The sequence below is a fragment of the Triturus cristatus genome, chromosome 6 (genome assembly GCF_964204655.1).
Source record: "Triturus cristatus chromosome 6, aTriCri1.1, whole genome shotgun sequence".
Classification (NCBI taxonomy): Eukaryota; Metazoa; Chordata; class Amphibia; order Caudata; family Salamandridae; genus Triturus; species Triturus cristatus.
Window position 1 is genome coordinate 1,946,627,241 of NC_140589.1, and position 22,430 is coordinate 1,946,649,670.

The following is a 22,430-nucleotide window of genomic DNA, read 5'->3' on the forward strand; positions in this document are numbered from 1 at the left end:
GCCTTTCTGGGGCAAGGTGCCCAAGTGTCTCGAGGTTCATGGCAGAAAGCCCGGGGCAAAGCTAAACGTCGCGGTGGCCCACTAAGTGCTGGGCCACTGAGGGACCTCGTGGGGCCTTGTCGGCCCTGGGAAAAAGGGGGCCAACGGGTGGAGCCCCTCGGCTCTGGGGGTAATGGCACGGTGGAGCCTCTCGGGGCTCTGGGGGCACTGGTCATAGGTGGAGCCTCGCCGGGCTCTGGGGGCAATGGCCACGGGTGGAGCCTCGCAGGGCTCAGAACATTGGGGGGGGGGCACGCGGAGTCCCTCTCGGGGGACTCGGTTTCGTGAGAGGCCTCCCGGGCCTCGGGGCACAACCGGAGATTCACTCGAGGGGGGGCGGACGCCGACAACGCGTCCCGACGCCCCTCCTCCCTGTGGCTCGCCGCAGCACTCACCGGTTTTGGTGCGCCGGTCTCCCTTGCTGCGCCAGCCTTTTCCTCGTGCTCCGGGGCTCTCTCTCTCTCTCGGGAGCCCCGGGGGAGGTCAGCAGCTTCACGGGGGTATTGCAGGGGCGCGGAGTGAGCTCCCGCCGCTCCTGCTACGTCGTTTTCCTTCGGCCGGCCTCTCCTCCTTCTCCCGGGCCGGCAGCCAATCACGGCGCGGCCTGGGGGATGACGCCAGTGGGGAATCCCGGGCCGGCAGCCAATACCAGCGCGGCCCGGGGATGACGTCACTAGGGTCCCGGGCGGCGGCGGTGAACTCGGTGAGAAATCGACGAGGAGTGGGCTCCCTCGTAAGGCACACGGGCAGGGAATAAAGCGAGGTAGGCACTCGCTGGGGGGTATCGAACACTGGGAGCACGGGGCAGACGCCGGGTGAGCACCGGCTTGTTGGATGTAGCGCTACCAGCGCTTGTGCAGGAGGGAAGGACCCCAAAGTGGTAGGGAGCAGCGCTTCCAGGTGCTGGGCAGGAGGGACAGCGCTCCCCCAGCGCTAGATGCAGATTACAAAAGTCCGTCGGTAGTCCAGGACCTCAGGGGGGGCCCAGCAGCGCCAAAGAGGGGAAAGGGCCACCTCAGTCCAGGAGTAGGGCAGGGCCCAGGGAGGCACGCCACCCCTGAGCCCCAGCAGCAGCAGCTCCAGGTAGATTCAAGTTGGAGAACAAGAACAAGTCCAGAGTGTCACAGCACCCTTTTTATACACACATTCTTGGCCTGAAGGGGCAGGCAGGGGGAGAACCAGCTGGAACTGGTTATGGGGAAGTCTTTACACTGGCCAGGCTAGGAACATCAGCCGCACCCCAGGGGGTGGAGCCAGCAGTGTCTGGGGAAAACCCAGCCTCATTCATGACACTCAAACCAGACGGTCAATCCACAAGCAGACCCAGGCTCACTCCTCCCCTCACATCAGTATGCTAAACACTCCATTCACCACCGGGCAGACCCTCCCAGATCCTGGGAGTCAGGCTCACCAGCCAGCCCCGGCCAATCATACGCCAGGCACATATTCCACAATTATGCCATTTTCCAAAAGGGGGACTTCTACACTAGACACACTCATACCTCATATACCGTTGCGCAGCGTTCAACCTCCCGAGTTCATCCATACCAGACTTGACCCTGCACACCCTACGCATCGGGAACTACTGAGGACTCATCCATTCCCCATGTATTCCTATGGAAGGGGAGGTCGCTCTCTCCTCACACTCACTCAGAGGGGGAATCACCATCCCCAGGTTACATATAGCATAAAAACTTCAGGGGCGGACCTGCCAGATGGGCCAGGTCCAACACATGCCCCTCCCAGCCCAAAGGCAGGGTAGACCAATCACTACCGTGATGGACTTCCCTGCTTGCAGGGCGATAGAACATGGACGTGGCCCGCGCTACCGAGCCACCCTCCAGTTCAACGCCTACCTGGACCGATAGACACACACAGGCTAAAAATGTAAAAAAAATGAAAAACAATAAAGACATAGGCCCAACCAGGCTACCCTACTGGTACGCCTTAGTTATCTGTGACTAGGACCAGGCCCTGGGCTACCCAGATACCACTGGTCCCTGCTAATCCGGAGGGGGGGGTGGTAACCCCGGGCCCACAATGGCCCTTCTCCACTCCCTTTCTCAGGGTAGCCACGCCTACCACTGTTCCTTCCACCTAGGGTCCGCACCCTCAGGCTTGCCAGAGATCACGGGCAAGAATGCCCCACCCTACCTCTACTTCTGAGGTTCCGCGTCCCCCCAGGAGAAACACCCTCAGAACACACCTTCCTATCAGTTTTGGAACTTCCTCCCTCCACTGGTCTTCCACCTGGGAACTAAGCGTTCAGCTCTCCCCAAGGCAAGCCGCGGCAGCGCCAGCGGTCTTCCTTGTCCAGGATACAACTTAACATAAATTCAATAAAACGAGCCGCGGCAGCACTAGCCGGTCTCAAGGTTCAGTTCTCCCCAAGGCAAGCCGCGGCCGAGCCAGCAGGTCTTCCTTGTCCGGGATACAACTACCATAACTTTCACAAAACGAGCCGCGGCAGCGCCAGCAGGTCTCAAGGTTCAGCTCTCCCCAAGGCAAGCCGCGGCCGAGCCAGCAGGTCTTCCTTGTCCAGGATACAACTAAACATAAATTCAATAAAACGAGCCGCGGCAGCGCCAGCAGGTCTCAAGGTTCAGCTCTCCCCAAGGCAAGCCGCGGCCGAGCCAGCAGGTCTTCCTTGTCCAGGATACAACTAAACATAAATTCAGCCAGGGCGACACCTGACGCCTAAACCATATTCAGCGGGGTACGGGGGGACACCTGACGCATCAGACACATTCAGCGGTGCACGGAACACATGATGCCTCCAACACATTCAGCGGGGTAAGGAAGGACCCTGACGCATCAGACACATTCAGCGGTGCACGGAACACATGATGCCTCCAATACATTCAGCGGGGTAACGTAAATTCAGCCAGGGCGACACCTGACACCTAAACCATATTCAGCGGGGTACGGGGGGGACACCTGACGCATCAGACACATTCAGCGGTGCACGGAACACATGATGCCTCCAACACATTCAGCGGGGTAAGGAAGGACCCTGACGCATCAGACACATTCAGCGGTGCACGGAACACATGATGCCTCCAATACATTCAGCGGGGTAACGTAAATTCAGCCAGGGCGACACCTGACGCCTAAACCATGTTCAGCGGGGTACGGGGGGGACACCTGACTCGAACACATCTTTCACAGAGCGGACATTGACGTAAACTCCTAAAGCAATAATCTCCTCTCCTTGCGACCATGTACAGTCCGGAGTTTTGCAGGGAGGCCAGTTATCGTTGAGGTACTGCGCAAACACAAGTCCGGATCCCACCGCTGCCACCAGTGTAGGAAATGGGACCCCCGGCCGGCCAGGGCTTGCGCCACAGCCAGTCAGAGACCACCACTCCTATGAAAGGTCGACCCCTGCTCGCCCTCTAGGTAACGCGGCGCGGGCAGCCAGGCCTATCTCGGAGGACATGTGAAGCATTTGCGCACGCACCCACCAACAACAACCTCTCGGGCCTCCCACAAAAGGAACTCCACACCAAGTATATATACGAAAAATAATATCTGTATTAAGCAGAACACATAGGAACACACATCGTACAAGGTGCCAGAGGCACAGGTAGGGGCTGCGGGGAAGAAGGTACAGCACAGGGCCAAGGGACCACGGCCAGGAATCGCACAGGGGACATCTGGTATTCAGGGGGGGGAAATAGGACAAGGTATACAACAACAGGAGCACCCGTAGCGGTGCAACACAGACTACTAGTAGGGATCACATTAGACTCAGTCCATAGTAGTCCACAGGCCAGCGGGCCTTTCTGGGGCAAGGTGCCCAAGTGTCTCGAGGTTCATGGCAGAAAGCCCGGGGCAAAGCTAAACGTCGCGGTGGCCCACTAAGTGCTGGGCCACTGAGGGACCTCGTGGGGCCTTGTCGGCCCTGGGAAAAAGGGGGCCAACGGGTGGAGCCCCTCGGCTCTGGGGGTAATGGCACGGTGGAGCCTCTCGGGGCTCTGGGGGCACTGGTCATAGGTGGAGCCTCGCCGGGCTCTGGGGGCAATGGCCACGGGTGGAGCCTCGCAGGGCTCAGAACATTGGGGGGGGGCACGCGGAGTCCCTCTCGGGGGACTCGGTTTCGTGAGAGGCCTCCCGGGCCTCGGGGCACAACCGGAGATTCACTCGAGGGGGGGCGGACGCCGACAACGCGTCCCGACGCCCCTCCTCCCTGTGGCTCGCCGCAGCACTCACCGGTTTTGGTGCGCCGGTCTCCCTTGCTGCGCCAGCCTTTTCCTCGTGCTCCGGGGCTCTCTCTCTCTCTCGGGAGCCCCGGGGGAGGTCAGCAGCTTCACGGGGGTATTGCAGGGGCGCGGAGTGAGCTCCCGCCGCTCCTGCTACGTCGTTTTCCTTCGGCCGGCCTCTCCTCCTTCTCCCGGGCCGGCAGCCAATCACGGCGCGGCCTGGGGGATGACGCCAGTGGGGAATCCCGGGCCGGCAGCCAATACCAGCGCGGCCCGGGGATGACGTCACTAGGGTCCCGGGCGGCGGCGGTGAACTCGGTGAGAAATCGACGAGGAGTGGGCTCCCTCGTAAGGCACACGGGCAGGGAATAAAGCGAGGTAGGCACTCGCTGGGGGGTATCGAACACTGGGAGCACGGGGCAGACGCCGGGTGAGCACCGGCTTGTTGGATGTAGCGCTACCAGCGCTTGTGCAGGAGGGAAGGACCCCAAAGTGGTAGGGAGCAGGGAGCAGCGCTTCCAGGTGCTGGGCAGGAGGGACAGCGCTCCCCCAGCGCTAGATGCAGATTACAAAATTCCGTCGGTAGTCCAGGACCTCAGGGGGGGCCCAGCAGCGCCAAAGAGGGGAAAGGGCCACCTCAGTCCAGGAGTAGGGCAGGGCCCAGGGAGGCACGCCACCCCTGAGCCCCAGCAGCAGCAGCTCCAGGTAGATTCAAGTTGGAGAACAAGAACAAGTCCAGAGTGTCACAGCACCCTTTTTATACACACATTCTTGGCCTGAAGGGGCAGGCAGGGGGAGAACCAGCTGGAACTGGTTATGGGGAAGTCTTTACACTGGCCAGGCTAGGAACATCAGCCGCACCCCAGGGGGTGGAGCCAGCAGTGTCTGGGGAAAACCCAGCCTCATTCATGACACTCAAACCAGACGGTCAATCCACAAGCAGACCCAGGCTCACTCCTCCCCTCACATCAGTATGCTAAACACTCCATTCACCACCGGGCAGACCCTCCCAGATCCTGGGAGTCAGGCTCACCAGCCAGCCCCGGCCAATCATACGCCAGGCACATATTCCACAATTATGCCATTTTCCAAAAGGGGGACTTCTACACTAGACACACTCATACCTCATATACCGTTGCGCAGCGTTCAACCTCCCGAGTTCATCCATACCAGACTTGACCCTGCACTAGGCCTGGGCGAAGCACTACGCTACGCTCGCGTAGTTTGCGAAGTTCGCGCTACTTCGCGCTACGCGAACTGCACGTAGCACAGTGCGAACACGCGTAGCGTAGTGTTGCGTAGTGCTGCGGTCATTTTTTGCTTGCTCGCGGTCCTCAACGTCAAGTTGGCGACCGCGAGCAAGCAAAATGACATCCTGGCGAGACTTTTTCCTTGTTCGCGATCGCGAGCATGGAAAATAAACCTCCCGGCGAGATTCCCAACGCGAGAAGGTCAGGTTTCTCATTGCGAGGGGTCGCGTATGCTCGCGACCGCTCGCGATGAGAAACTACCAGTTCGCGTTGAGAAAGCTGCAGCTCGAGGAAAAATCTACTCGAGCAGCAGAAAACTACAGCTCGCACTGTGCAAGATGCCATTTTCAATGATTGCACAGTGCCGGTTGCTTGTCCGCACTGTGCAATCATTGAAAACAACATCTTGCACAGTGCGAACATGTTACTTCGCAGTTCGCGAAGTGCTACGCGTAGCTCGCGTAGTGCGAACTTCACTTTGCGTAGCTTCGCGAAGTGCTACTTCGCGAACTACGCCCACCCTTACCCTGCACACCCTACGCATCGGGAACTACTGAGGACTCATCCATTCCCCATGTATTCCTATGGAAGGGGAGGTCGCTCTCTCCTCACACTCACTCAGAGGGGGAATCACCATCCCCAGGTTACATATAGCATAAAAACTTCAGGGGCGGACCTGCCAGATGGGCCAGGTCCAACACTCACCTATTCATCATTCACTTCATGTTCATTTTATATTTTGTTGGTAGTTATATCATTCTTTGCTTTTTTCAGTTATGTTACTTTATGGCGTGATGTCATCCCGGTCCGGTTCAGCCATCCCTAGACGGTCCGTCTACTTCATGTGGTTCTTCCCACCCTCACATCCTTGTTTCGTTTTTGTAGGTATGTTATGTGTATTGTTTTTTGTTCTGTGTTTGGTTTTTTTATTCCTTTTTTCTGTCTTCTTCTCATGGGGTCTTCAATACTCTTACTTCTTTTTTCATCTCTAAATTGTTCTTTTTTTCTCACAGATTGCATCTAATTCTTTCTCTCTTTCGATCCTTCTGTTACCTATGCCCCTTATCTATCTCTCTTGGTTCTGCTCTACCTATGTTTCTTCTATGGAATCTCTCATCTTCAGTTTTTACACTCCTTTGGCTCAGGATTATTTGGCACGCTTATTTTCTTCTTCTCGTTTCTCTTACTCTTACCGTGCCGCTTTCTGAATTGGACTGTCATTTTCTCTCGTTATCCCTATTCCTTTTTGATATTTTATGTCATTGAAATTAGTTTCATGGAACATTAGGGGATTAAATTCTCCCATAAAGAGGCAGAGGGTTTTAACTTATTTGGCCAGGTTAGGTGCTGATATAGTCTTTCTACAAGAGACTCACCTCACGGAAACAGAATCCCTGAAATTAAAAAGAGGATGGGTGGGGGAAGTTTATTTTTCTCAAGGCGATGGTAAACGTAATGGAGTTGCAATATTGTGCTGTAAGTCTCTCCCAGTTACACTTATATCACAAGAATCAGATGTAGATGGTAGATGGCTCCATGTTAAATTATTATTAAGAGATGTTCCAGTTTCTTTCCTTAATGTCTACGCTCCTACTGGAGGTGATGCCTCTGTTTGGCCCGCACTGGCTAAACAATTGTCTACCTGTATGGCAGACAATTTTATACTGGCCGGAGACTGTAATCAAGTGTTGGACCCCTTCATTCACAGAAACTCTAAAGTATCTTTTGTCCCCAATAAACCACATAAATCCTTTATTCATACCATTACTCAGCACAAACTCCTTGATGCTTGGCGCCTTTGCAATCCGACTACTAACGAATATACCTTTTATTCCCCAGCTCATCAAACTCAATCTAGAATTGATTAAAAATGTGTCTCCAATAACATTTTACAGTCCCTTACATATGCCGAAATTGGCCCTATCCTTTTATTTGACCATGCACCTGTTTCAATTGGCTTCGATATACTGCCTAAAATTAATGCCCCAAAGAGATGGCGTTTTAACAACACGCTTCTCTTAGATCTGAAGTTCACTACTTCTTTCACTTAATTTTTTAATGATTATTTCGAGATGAATCAAACCGAGTCCTTGTCACCCTTGACTATTTGGGATGCTTTTAAAGCCTCAGCAAGAGACTTCATTATTAATTTTGTTGCAAATAAACAAAAATGGCACGTAAGAGTACCAGGGATCTCCTCCAAGACATTAAGAAACTGGAAGACTCATATTATGTTTCTAATTCGAAAGAATGTTTAACGTCTCTTCTAAATGCCAAATTGCAATTTAATAAGAAGTCAAACAGAGGATGCCTAACTTTATTTGTTGAAATCCAGCGCAAAATTCTATGGTGGTAAAAATAAAGCAGGGAAAATACTAGCTAACTATTTAAAAATTAGGCACAACAAATTAAACATTGAATCTGTTTATAATGACCATAATGTCTTAAAACTCAAAGATGACGAAATTACAAATCTTGTTATGCATCGGAAACTCAACCTAAGGACCACACTTTATCACAGTTTTTCTCAGACATTCAAAAATCCCAACACAACCCTCCGGATATGCCTCCCTTAAAATCAGACCTCACTCAACAAGAACTTTTAAAACCTCTTCAAAACCTGAAAAAAGACAAAGCACCTGGTCCGGACGGTTTTGCCGTCGCATTTTATCTCAATTTTTCCAATCTTTTAATACCCAAGTTGCACTCTCTGATACACTTATTTTGTTCCTCAAATAACTCCTCTGGTTCCCTTTCAGAAGCTCACATATGTCTTATCCCCAAAGAGGGTAAAGACTCTAGGGGGCATATCAGCAACAACCGGCGATAATTATCGCTAAGCGCAATTAGCGCTAGGATAATTATCGCCGGCTAACGTGGATCTTTATCGCTGAGATAGAGTGCTATTAGCAACGCTTATCTCAAAAGCGATAAAAATCCTAGCGCTAACTGCCTAACGTAAGATTATCGCTGGAAACCCAGGGATAATCTCAGGAAATGTGGCGTTGGCTTGTTGATAGGGCCTCACAAACTTAGCCATGCTATCCACCTTCCATAGGATATCATGGCTAAGTCAGTCCTGAAGCAGGCGTAAGGAAAGTAGCGATAACAGGGGTTATCGCTACTCTTCTTGCCGCTATGCTTCATAGCGTGGGGCTTGATGATAGGAGAAATGTCGCTTAGCGACATTTCTCCTGTCATGTTAGGTCAGGAACGCCCACTTTGCATCTCATTAGAGATGCAAAGCTGGGCGTTAAGATTTTGTGCGCTAAAGCAAGGTTTCAGGCGTTAGCGTGACCTTGCTAATTAGGCAATAAAATTATTGCAAAGGCGGCGATAATTTTCCATCGCCGCCTTGTAGATATGCCCCTAAATACTGTAAAAATTACAGACCCATTTCCCTGGTCAACATTGATTACAAGATTTTTTCTAAAGCTCTAGCCATATGCTTGGATTCGTACTTACCGCTTCTGTTAAGGAAAGAACAATATGGTTTGTCAAGAGGCGATTTATAACAGATAACACTATGCTTTTCTTTAATGTTCTATCCAAATCATCTCACTTAAATCACTCTTTGGCAGCCATCACGTTGGATACCGAAAAGGCTTTTGATAGAGTTGAATGGAAGTACTTATTTTATACTCTTAAATGGTTTGGCTTTGGCCCTAATTTTTTTAACTCAATATCTCTTCTTTACTCCAACCTCCAAGCTGCTGTAAGCGCCAATGGTTTGATCTCCCCATTTTTCAACTTAGGTAGAGGAGTACGTCAAGGATGTCCTCTTTCTCCCTTTTTGTTCAATTAGGCCCTGGAACCATTTTATCTAAATTCCGTCAAAATCCAAACATACATGGATTTCAAACGTCAAATGCCCATATTAAACTGGCAGCCTATGCCGATGATATCTTGCTTTTCTTGTCAAAACCGGACAACTCAATTCCGGCTTTTTTAGCAGAAGTAAAGTCTTACTCTCTCATTTCCGGATACAAATTGAATAATGATAAGTGTGAAATACTGCCCTTGACAAAATATAATTTTAGTTCAGATTTTTTAGCCTTTAAATTCTCCTGGAGCCCAAATCATATTAAATATTTAGATTTACACTTTACGCCCTCAATTTCTGGCACGGTGGTATTATGTATGAATAAGTGTACCCAAAAGATTTCGGAATTAACCTATTAGTGGCACCCCTTTTATTTGTCCTGGTGGGGCCGCTTAGACACTATAAAAATGATGTTGTCGCCCATAGTCTTATACACTATCTCTAACATCCCTGTCCCAATTTCTACTAAGTTATTTAAGAAAACTAACTCCATTTTATCCTCCTTTTTGTGGAGTAACAAGAAACCTCGAATGTCCATATCTAAATTAATACGCCCTAAAACAGAAGGTGGAGTCAATTTTCCAGATTTCCAGGCCTATCAAAAAGCTTTCCTTCTACGTCAAGTTTCCTTTTGGTTACTTGACTCTACGGATAATTGCCCTCTATGGACCTCTTAGAGTCTCTTTTTTTTTCTTGCTACTCATTTCGAGAATACCTTTCATTTTCACGTAAGCCACAATCTGTCTCCACTCCAATAATAAAACATACTTCTAAACTTCTTGTTTTACCTTCTCCTACTCACATTACCATGGATTCCTTCCTAAATTCAATAATCTGGCACAATGTCAACCTGACGATCCGCAATAAACCTTTCTACTGGAAAACTTGACGACAAAGAGGTTTAATATGGATCCATCAATTATTTTTGTCTTTTGCTACACTTAGCCGTTTATTTCACTTACCAGCTTCCTTTATCCACAAATACAACAAACTTAAAACCACTGTATTGGAAACATATACTCACCTCCTCAAGGCACAAGACACTCCTACCAACCCAGAACCTTCTCCAATTCTTCATATATTATTACGAACCACACCCAAAGCTTCTACTATTTATAGCCATTTGCAAGGCAATGACTTGGTTAGACAAAAGACTAAAACGGAGGAAGCATGGGTACGCGACTTTACTACATGCTGGCCATTATCACTTTGGAAAGTCATATCGACCGAGATTCGTAAATCCTCCAGAGCAGCAAATACCACACAAACACTATTTTTTGTTTATAACAGACTCCATTTTACGCCAGCCACCTTACACAAAAGATTCCCAACTACACCTGACACTTGTTGAACCTGTTCATTTCCTAATGCGGATCTATTTCAAATGTTATTTTCATGTTCGCATGTACACACTTTTTGGAAACAAGTATGGTCTCAAATCAACTTAATTTTTGCAACTGAATTTTCTTTTTCTTTCCTTCGTGTTTTCTTGTGCAGCCTCTCTTCTATCTGGGACGATGTATGGCTCAATGTCAATATCATTAACTTACTAATAGCGATTGCCTTTCAGCAAATTACTATTAACTGGAAATTTCTTATAAGGCCTGGCGGTTCGCTGTTTGTCATAACCACAGGTTAGATACTGTCTTTGTTTATCCTATTAATTTGGCAACGAAACGTCTTGCTTTGTGGTCACCTGTCACAACATATATTGATGCTAGTGCCAAACGATATTCTATGTTACAACCCTCTCAGCAGGAAGTTCTTAAACCTCCCTGATTCTCCTAAGGTTCCAAAAGTTTCTTTTGTGTATCCCAGTGATATTTATGTCTCCATTATTCTGTTTTCTCTCCTTTTCAAATTGATATTTACAGTCTGATGCATATACTTTCATTATTAGCGCAGGCGATGTTTACTTGTACTGTATTTTACTGCTATTAACTTGTTTTTAAAGTTTGTGCAGGTCTCTTACCTTATTGCGGTTTCAGAGGTGGGCTGCCAGGGCGGGTTGGTGTATTTGCGGGCTCTTAGCAGCAGCGGGCGCCATCTTTGATCGGGCTGCCTTCCTTCCCAGCCCTGCCCCTCCTCCACCGCCCCGCCCCTACTTAATCGTGCAGCATGTGTCAGCGCAGCGGACGAGCGCAGCGGGCGCGACGTAGGTGCGCCGGAGTTGCGCCAGAGTTAAGCCCGTCTGCGGCCGACCGGGGCTAGGGGCACGAAAGGCTACCTGTCTACTTACGTACTCGACAGCACTACTACTCTCTTATTGGGTCCCTGGAGCGGTTGACCCTCTGATCAGTACCCACCTGAGACAGCTTGATTTATACTCTTCCCCACCTCACTGTCCTCCCATTATCAGTCCACTCTTAGTTCCTTTATCCAATACACCATCCTGTACCATCTTGCCCCCATCAGCCCCCCCAGCACCAACTTGCAATACCTCAGCAATACTCCTAAACACCAGGTCCGCGGTTAGTCATCAATACGAGCTATTTGACTATATTGACACCCATAACCCAGACCTCATATTCTTAACTGAGACCTGGTTCAAGGCTGACTCCCTACCCAATGTATTAGCCGCGTTGCCTCCATCATACTCTGCCATTCGAGCAGATCGGCCTGAGGGCAAGCGGGGTGGCGGAGTAGCCTTAATAGCCCGGACCGACTTCTGCTTCCAGATTCTCCCCTCCCTACCCATTCCTGAGGTAGATTACCTTGTAGCTCGTTCAACCTTCCATCAGGTACCATTCACTTTTGTCTTAATTTACCGTCCTCCCCAGCCTACCCCATCCTTTCTTCCTAGCATCCAGGCTCTCTTAGCCACCCTGGTGGTTAACAATTCATCGGTACTAGTGCTAGGGGACCTAAACTTTTGGCCCAATGAACCTGCTGAGAGCCCTCAATCCAAAGAATTTACAGACTTTATGATTTCTTTAAACTTCTCACTGCTCACTCATGGCTCCACACATACCCACGGTCACATGTTGGATCAAATCTGGGCATTAAACATTCCATCCACATCCCCCATAATTTCCCCGTGTTCTTGGTCCGACCATTCTATCATTTCCTTTTCCCTTGCACTGACCGCGTTGGTCAAACCTCCACTTCCTAAAAACATTTGGGTCAGGAAATGGGGAAAAACGGACATGCCCTCCTTTTGTTCAACCCTGGCCAAAACCGCTCCCGACCTTATAGACCTCACTGCTACCTCGCAACTGGCCGCCATTGACAATTGGCTGACTTTGGCGGGCGACGAATTCGCCCCCATGAGGCGACTCACTGTTAAGCGGGCCCATGCAGCCAATCGATGGTTCACTTTAGAGCTAAAAGAACAGAAACTAGCAGCTAGAAGAGCCGAGCGAGCCTGGAGGAAAAACTATAGCCCAGAGCTAAAGACAATATATTTGTCTGTTTTAAAAACTTATAAAACGGGCATTCTGGCGGCTAAAACTGAATTCTATACCAGCAGGATTATGGCAGCTGAGTCTCGCTCAAAGGAAATCTTTACCGCGGTCCATGAACTAGCATTATCCAGTAGAACCACGGCTACCATTCCCCCCTCTCAGTCCCTCTGTAACTCGCTCAATGAGTTTTTTATTGACAAAGTAGTCAAAATTAAACTTAACATTCCCCCACCCTCCCTCACATTTGTCAATCCTTCCCCTCCGCCCACTGTCCCCAAACTCAATCTCATTCCACCACTAACTGAGGACACTTTCTTTCCATTACTTCACCGAGTCAAATCTGGTTCTCCCTTAGATTTTGCCCCCGCCCATATCCTTAGGGAAATCTACTTAACCTCCCCCACTCCCCCTCTGACCCTCCTCAATGACTCGTTAAAGAAAGGAAATGTTCCTGGCATACACAAATCAGCGGTTGTAATACCTATTATTAAAAAATCTGACGCTGATCCTTCCTCCCCCTCCAACTACCGTCCCATATCCCTACTGCCTTACCTAGCAAAAATTCTGGAAACTCACGTCACAACCACCCTAAGCACTCACGTCGAAATCAATCATTGTCTTTCCCCTCGTCAAGCCGGCTTTCGCCCATTGCACTCCACCGAGAAAGTGGTGATCTCGGTAATGGACGCGCTACGTGAAGGCATTGACACCAACCTTCCGCAAGCCTTGATTTTATTAGATCTGTCCGCCGCCTTTGACACGGTGGATCATTCCATTCTCCTCAATCGTGTCAGGGCGGCGGGCATAGAAGGTCCTGCCTTCTCGTGGATTGAGTCCTTCCTCACAGGGAGGGCCCAAGCCGTCCATCTGGCCAATTTCACCGCGGACTTTCGTAAGGTGGAATGCGGAGTCCCTCAAGGCTCATCACTTTCCCCACTTCTATTTAATTTATACATCCACCCCCTCATTTTTTCGTTACAGCAGATGGAGGTCACGGTGTTTAACTACGCCGATGATCTCCAGCTAATCTTTAATCTTTCTAATTCCCCTTCATCTGCCTCCAATGTTCAGACTGTAATGACATTCATTCAGGACTGGATGAACTGCAACCACCTCAAACTCAATCCGGACAAGACTGAGCTAGTCCTGACCGGAGGTGGTTGCAGTCCATGGACCTCTGCCCACTGGCCCTTGTCACTTGGTGTTCCCCCTCTTCCTGTCCCTAAGGTCAAAACTCTTGGGATTTTTCTTAACACACAACTCTCTATCCACTCACATGTTGGTTCAGTGGTTTCTGCTTGTTTCTTTTCACTAAGACTAATTAGGAAAGTATCCCGCTTTTTCTCCCTTACTGCTTTAAAAATTATTGTGCTGGCCATGGTACTGTCGCGAGTTGATTATGGTAACATCATTTACAATGGAGCTCCAGCATATGCGTTCCATCGCTTGCAGCTCATTCAGAATCAAGCGGCTCGTTTGATTTATTGCTTACCCAAATACCATCGTGCCACTCCCCTGCTTAAAGCCTTGCATTGGCTCCCGGTGAATGAGCGTGCCCTTTTTAAACTCGGTTGCCTCACTTTTCAGGCCAGATCGGGTACAGCCCCCGAGTTTATTTGCGCCGCCATAAAACCGTACCTCCCAGGTCGCGAACTCCGCTCTGCCCACATGGCTCTTCTGACCACTCCTCGCTTCAAGAAAAAGAAATCTGGCGGAGCGAAATTTGCTGTTCTCGCCCCGCTTTTCTGGAACTCTCTCCCTGCTGCTCTCCGAACTTCTCCTTCATATATACAGTTTCGGAAAGATCTTAAAACCCTGTTATTTGAGCAAGCTTACACTGTCTAGCCCTACTGCCGACCGCTACTGCATCACTTAAAGCGCCATGAAACCGCATGGTATACGTGCGCTCAATAAATGTTTTTAAATTCAAATTTAAATTCAAATAATATGCTTCAAATGTATTGATGTTAATTTATTATTGAATATTCTACGCAGACACCTTACTATCTTTCAATAAAACAGTTTTTTTGAACTTAAAAAGACTGGACTGTTCACACATCCCATTGGTCCCCCTCCAGACTACATAAACTAGGGATAAGAGAGACCAACATATGCTGGTGATGCAAAGAGGCTCCCGGTTCTTTACCTGTAAGATGGTCCAACCATAGCTCAAGATTCAACAGCCAATTGACAACATATTCAACGTCCACTTCACGCCATCTTTGCTCACCGCAGCTATCGGCAAAACAGCGCATTACCCACACATTGCTCTATCACAGCAAGATTACCTCCTTCTCGACCTCGTGCTTGCCCCTCGGCACCAAAGCGATTCTAACAGAATCAACCACAGAACACTCTTATGGGAATTGGTGGAACACTCTTTACGCCACCAGAGGGGTCGACAATATCATATACAGAAAATAACACAAGACCAATGCCTGGAGAGGCCTCAGGACCTTGTTGATCTTGTTCTCCAGAAACTTGACCCCCCCATAAATACAACTATCTTAATCACCAATGCTGTGCCTTCGAGACCTGCTCCTTCTGTATCACACACAGTGTTAACGACAACACAAGGGATGACACTGGCCTCCCCCGCCCTCCCCCCTGCCCTCTACCCCTCTCTCATATTTCTTCTATTCATGCTCCTGCACAAATGACCTTCTCTCTTTACAATTACAACTACTTTCCGATTTATAATCTAGAATCTACTTTACAATAACTACCTTGATAACATTCTTGCAAGTACAATAGCCTCAATGTAGTACAGGGCTGACTTGTCATTAGGCCTGTTTCTACCTGCGCAAAACTCTACGAATGCATGCCGACTGTCCTGATCATCAGGCCTCCATGGAAGGGTGTGAGAGGCTGGCTCCCTATATGATTTACACCTATGTAAGTTGACACCTTTCACTGATCCCTACAACCCTTTTGGTGATTTGGGAGGTCTTAGACAACCGTAGGAAGCTCTCTATGTGGTATCTGTGGAGTGAAGTCTTCAGGCTTAGTCCAGAAGGAGTGTAAAGCAGCTTGTTTCACCAGAGCATAATCTTTTAGGTATAGAATAAATGAAAAAGAACCACACAGTGTATTTAAAAGAATATGTATTTATTATAAGACACTCATTAACTCATACAAATATCTCCTAGCCGGAGATATACACAGTGCACACAGTACTTTGTAATAGAAACAGGTAAGTAGCACAGAATACACAGTGGTCCCCAGGGGGAGACCAAACCATATACTAAAATAGTGGTATGCGAACCACGACTCGAGTCAAGACAATACTCGAAGGACGTAGAAGTGCCGGGGACCCAAGGAACCACCCAAGGTGAGGAGCCCCACGGAGGTCATGGGCAGTGTAGGAAGACGACCTCGTTCTCCAAACAAACCAACGTGTAAGTCGTGGTTGTAATTTTAAAGAAGAAGAACCCTTCTCAATGGACCCTGAAGAAACCCTGTGGAAGACAGCAGATGTAAACCCATTTCCATCCTGCAGTACTCAAACAATACCTGGAAACTCACACAAGCTCTCAACACAGTCAAAGAAAACCTCAAGAAAAAATATACTACACAAAAGGCTTGAGAACAGATGCAAAAAATCGGAATAAACAGGCCAAGGCAGGTAAAACTTAATTAGCTAAATCAGGTGAAAAACGGCGATGGAGTACGTTCACTGCCAAGGATGCAGTCCGCCTGCCGCATTTGGGAGGATGGACTTATGGGTTAATCATGGTGGAGACTACTTTGTCTCTGCTGTGATTAACCCTTTCTGATGGCCCTGGGGACCAAGGGCTATTGGAGAAATTACTACATGTCTGACCACCCAATTTGGATGAGCGGACATGTAGTCACTTTTTTTGCTGTTCTTTACCGCCAGGTAAAAGTTGGCAGTAGGGAACAGTAACATTATTTTAACGCCCCCCTGCCATGGGAGAAGCCTCTGATGGAGAGGGAAGCATTACTTTCTTCTTTTTGAAAAGAAAAAAAGATTCCTGTTTGTTACAGGTCTGTCCATCTGACGCAACCCTCCAGCACACAGGAAAATATATTGACAGTAATGGCTGTGACCGCGATTCCTGCAACTGCCTTCATGAATGACCACCTTCTAGGTGGTCATTTATAAAGTTGGTGGGCAGTGTAGTCTCGGCCGGGTGGACATTAAGTCGTCTGCCAGGCCAATGGTGACTGCTCTGTCTGCCAATAATTGTATCGGGACCTAAAACTCTAAGGAAAGTCAATATAAAAATAATCTGGGCCACGCAACAAAGTAAAGAAAACGAGAACTGGCTAGAACTCCACAAGGCACGTCCTAGCAACAAGACTTCTGGTGTTTGATCAAACGATTTCAAAGAAGCCCAGAGGAATCACAGGCAATATTGTGGAGCATCATTCGTGGATATTACACATCCCATTTTTGGACTCGAGAGACACACTAGATCCACCTCTAGTGCTCCTTTCCTTGTCTCTGCAGTCCGGAGACACACTAGACCCACCTCTAGAGCTCCTTTCCTCATCTTTGTACTCTGGAGACACACTAGACCCAAGTCTAGAGCTCCATTCCTCGTCTCTGCACTCTGGAAACACACTAGATCCACCTCTAGAGCTCTTTCCTCGTCTTTGCACTCCGGAGACACACTTGATCAAACTCTAGAGGTCCTTTCATCATCTTTCCACTCCGGAGACACTCTAGATCCACCTCTAGAGCTCCTTCTCTCGTCTCTACACTCTGGAGACAAACTGAATCCGCCTCTAGAGCTCCTTTCCTCGTCTCTGCACTCCGGAGAAACACTAGATTCACCTCTAGAGTGGATGACACCTGCCACTGGCAAGGTGGAGGGACACCTGCCACTGGCGGGGTGGAGGGATACCTGCCACTGGCGAGGTGAAGGGACACGCGAGGTGGATGACACCTGCCACTGGCAAAGTGGAGGGACACCTGTCACTGGCGGGGTGGATGACACCTGCCACTGGCTGTGTGAATGACACCTGCCACTGGTGAGGGGGACGGACATCTGCCACTGATGAGGTGGATGACACCTGCCACTGGCAAGGTGGATGACACCTGCCACTGATGAGGTGGATGACATCTGCCACTGGCTAGGTGGATGACACCTGTCACTGATGGGGTGGATGACACCTGCCACTAGCAAGGTGGATGACACCTGCCACTGGCAGGGTCAAGGGACACACAAGGTGAATGACAGCTGCCACTGGCGAGGTGGAGGGATACCTGCCACTGGCAGGGTCAAGGGACACACAAGGTGGATGACACTTGCCACTGGCGAGGTGGAGGGACACCTGTCACTGGCGGGGTGGAGGGACACCTACCGCTGGCAGGGTCAAGGGACACACAAGTTGAATGACAGCTGCCACTGGCGAGGCAGATGACACCTGCCACTGGCGAGGTGGAGGGACACCTGCCACTGGTGGGGTGGAGGGACACGTGAGGTGGATGACAACTGCCACTGGCGAGGTGGATGACACCTGCCACTGGCGAGGTGGATGACACCTGCCACTGGCAGGGTCAAGGGACACACAAGGTGAATGACAGCTGCCACTGATGAGGTGGATGACACCTGCCACTGGTGAGCTGGAGGGACACCTGTCACTGTCGAGGTGGAGGGACACCTGCCACTGGCAAGGTGAATGACAGCTGCCACTGATGCGGTGGATGACACCGGCCACTGGTGAGGTGGACGGACACCTGCCACTGGCGGGGTGGAGAGACACGCGAGGCGGATATCACCTGCCACTGGCGAGGCAGAGGGACACCTGTCACTGGCGGGCTGGATGACCCGAAGTTTGAGAAAAAAGTCTCATTTTCTGGCAGGTATATACTGGTTCCTCTGTACTTTGTCTGCGAGTCACCGACGATTTGAACGCTTTATGGCCGTTATAATCCTTTATCTAAGATAGTAAGCATGGTCAGTATTGCTCAAAATTACTCGTGAGCATCTTCCATGCCAAAGACTTAATTGGAGTCTTAGAAACCAGACGGATCTAAGAACAGAAGTCCTGCAAGGCATGAAACTTAAGTCTGAGCTAGAGGGATGGAGGGTGGGGGGTGTTAAAGAAGGCACGGACAACGGAGGGAGGGCGAGGTTGTACAGAAGGCACCAAAGCACGTCATGCCTGCAGTAAGAGAAACTCAATAGAGAAAATAGTGCTTAAAGACTAAATGACAGGTACCGTGTAATAACCGAAGTAAAAGGGCCAGTTGCCATGGGAGGTGACAAATGAAGAGGAGGCGATATTAAGGAGGGACTAACAAGCCTATTTACGAATCAGAAGTCAGCATTTAGGAAGGACAATGACACAAGCCAATGGCAAATATGAGCAGAGAGTGGGTGGGGCTTCTGTTCTCTCCTCCACTACAACAAGCCTCGCAGAGCAGCGCTCGACCACAAAAGGGCTCACGGCACATGGGAGGCACACAGGGAAAAAGAAAAAGCCCCTAGAAATACTAGGGCGTTTGGCTCCAGGCACGCACTGTCCATCTTCAGCATTTGAAGGCCCTGCAGCCGCAGCTTCTCTCGCTCATCTTTGCCTTTGGGAACAGCTGGCCGACACTGCAAATCCAACCCTGAGCCTGATGTTCCACCCTGGCCTAAGGGGCTGAAGCATTCCCAAACAAAGTGACATAATTTTAAACATTGCCCAAATCCAAGTTCTCCTCATCCTCTTGGACTGCCTGGCGACGCCTCAAAGTCCTAAATAAGGCTTGAGTCTGGGGGACCAAACAAGGCCTCGCTCTGAAGCCCGAGCTCCTCAAATACTTCTTTTCACTGGGAAGAGCAGACACTGAGACTTTCAAGAGGTTAATTTGGAAAGAAATCCCTGCAACTCGTATAACAATGCCTGAGCAACTGCACAAAAAGACCCACTTTCAACGCTCGCAGCAGAATCCCTCTGGGTCCAGCCTACAACAAAAAGGCAGCTTAAACTGCTGGATAAACAGGTAAGGCGCCTCCCATTCTCCAATGACAAGGAATCATTCTGCGGCAGGAGTCATTCTCAGACGTCCATTAACATGTGCAAGCATTTGAGGCACCAGGCTTATATGACAGAGAACCACAGGTGGGAATATAAAACCAGGCTGCTGCAACGACCAAAGTGGCTCCCCAAACCATTGACAAGATTGCGTCGCCTCTGCAGCAACCAGGAGGAATCACTAGCCACATTCTATGCACGTGCACTTTTCTGCTACGTGAATGCCACTTCTGCCTGGGCAACATCTTTAATCAATTTGGAGCCATTTCGTAATGTTCTGTTTGCAGGGTCTTTGCCCAGCCGCCACTGTGACGCGCATAAAGGTTATGAAGACAACTCTCTGGCTTCTAGACTCTACGTGACAGCTCGATGGTAAACCCGGGCATGACCCTGACAACACCCTTTCAAGAACTAATCAAAGCCTGCGATTCCCTGAAGGTGAACTCATGGTGTACATTTTGATCTTTTATTATTAATGTTTTTCTTCAATCTGATAATTGATCACCCAACCCCGCACAAATGCACTTTCTCATCTCATACAACAGGTACTTGAATTCTCTTGGTTTTTATTGATCTTTTATGTAGGTTTTAGTAACTGAAGTAAACATATGCTCATACAGTGAGGTTGCACAACTACCCCATATGACACACCCCATGTCCTCACATTGATGACTAGCGGTGGGGTCCAGAACTTGTGTCTAGCAGTACCATACAGGTGTTGAACCCTGAGATCACTGAGAATCCACCAAGTGGACACCTACCAAATAGGCTCTTGGGCCTCCCAAGCAGTTGCTGAGTAGTTGTTGACATCAAAAGGATTGTTCCACAGGATTGCAATAACTTTTCAAAAAGTTGAGAAACGTTTAGAAAAAGTTCTGGCAAAGTTCCTAAAAATGTCAAAAGTTTGAAAAAGTTTCAAGAAGTCTTGACAGTTTCACAAGCCACTTTTTCAGCTAGGAAACATGGAGATCAACATGGCCAGCCTGTCCTCACTCTAGAGAGATGAGCTGAGGACCTTTTGTGAGGACATGAAGATCAACATGGGAGCTAAGGCCATGACAAATGAGTTGATCAGGGCCCTCAAAGCTTGGGAAGAGGCCCACAGACTAACTCCACTGCCGGAGAAGGAATTCCGTAAGGTAGCAGAAAAAAGATAATGTGGAGGATAATACCAGCAGTATCATGGAGGGGGAATGTGGGAACTGGCCACCCTACACCGGACCAACGGTGGCTTCCTGCTCTGGTCCATCACTAGCCAGCAGTCCCTGCAAGACAGCATGGCAGCATTGGACCTGGAAGATAGAGCCATAGCCCTGGCTGAGGGAAGACTGGTCCTGGAAGAGAGAAAGCCAGACTGGGCCTAGAGCCCACAGATGATGGTATGAGCAGAGGAGCAACTAGAGGTGCTGATTGGGGGGCCCCTGATGTCAGACTGTCCACAGCGATTGTCCATAGTTATGTCTAGGGGATGACCTAGACAAGTGGCTGGCCTCTTGAGAGGGCTCTTAGGATGAGAAGGGTTGGTACACAACACGGGGAACACTTATATGTGAGTTAGTACTGGTAGTTAGTAGGGACAGACAGCTCACACTCGATCATGAGATAGCAGAGTCCTGACCACACATGAAGGCACCTACCTGTGAGCAGTCCAAAGGGGTTGGGCAGTGTAGTGATGGGAGATTGCCCCTACAGATACCAACGAGTACACAAAGGCAACCTTAGTGCCCACAGGTGGGGAGAGAATTGAACCTTAGGCTCACTGGCCTCCAAATATGGAGAAATACCAAAAGTGGCCTGTAATCAGTGAGGTGAAGGCTTTGAGGGATACAGGTGCCAGTGTAACCATGGTGATGACCAGACCAGATCCTACTAGAGGAAGTGCATGAGATTTTCAATGCTAACAATGTCACAAAGTCACGACCAGTTGCTGTTGTTGACTTTGAGTGGGGAAGAGTTACTGGCCCAAAGAAAGTTGCTGTGTCCCCTGCCATCCCAGTAGAGTGTCTATTAAGCAATGATCTGGAAATCTCTGCTTGGGTAGCGGATTAAAGAAGAACCCATGCAGCTTGGTTTGTGTATCTACCTGAGCATAAGAGGCCCAGGGGGAGAGCCGAGGGTCCTGGAGCCTGAAACACTGGCCCAGGCCTCGAGAGCCAGGTAAAGCGGGAGGAAGGATCGCAACTGACTTTCTAAAAGTCCACAGGGCAAGAAGGTGACCAACCCTCAGACGGAAGGCCTGGCACCTCAAGAGGGCACTGCTGCCCTAGCAGACTTCCCAGACTTAGCAAAGCTCCAGGAGCAGGAGGTCCCTTCAGAGAGGACCTCGGCCAAGGACAAAAGGACATGCCCCACTCTAGAAGACCTGCAACAGTTATCTGGCAGGAGGACCTTGTGTACAGCGAGGCAAGGGAGCCCAAACCAGGGCACCAGAAGAATGGTGGTCCCTCAACAGTACATGGGATTCCTCCTTAATTTGGCCCATGATATCCCCTACCTGGGGCAGACAAAGACCTGGGAGAGCCTGGCCTATCACTTTTACTGGCCCCAGATGTTGGAGAAAGTCAAGTAGTTTTGTCGCCACTGTGCCACCTGCCAGGCCAGTGGCAAGACAGGGAGCACGCAAAAGGCTCCCCTGATACCTATTCCAGTGGTGGGGGTCTCCCTTTGAGAGGGTCGGGATTGTCATTGGTGGCCCAGGAACAGGAACAGGTTTATCTTG

The 22,430-nt window shown here is 49.6% G+C and overlaps 1 protein-coding gene across 1 annotated transcript in view; it reads right to left on the reverse strand.

The window, feature by feature from the left end:
• The window catches only part of LOC146822569 (NXPE family member 4-like), a 639,061-nt gene that overhangs the window by 91,085 nt on the left and 525,546 nt on the right, over nucleotides 1-22,430 (reverse strand). The window lies entirely within an intron of this gene.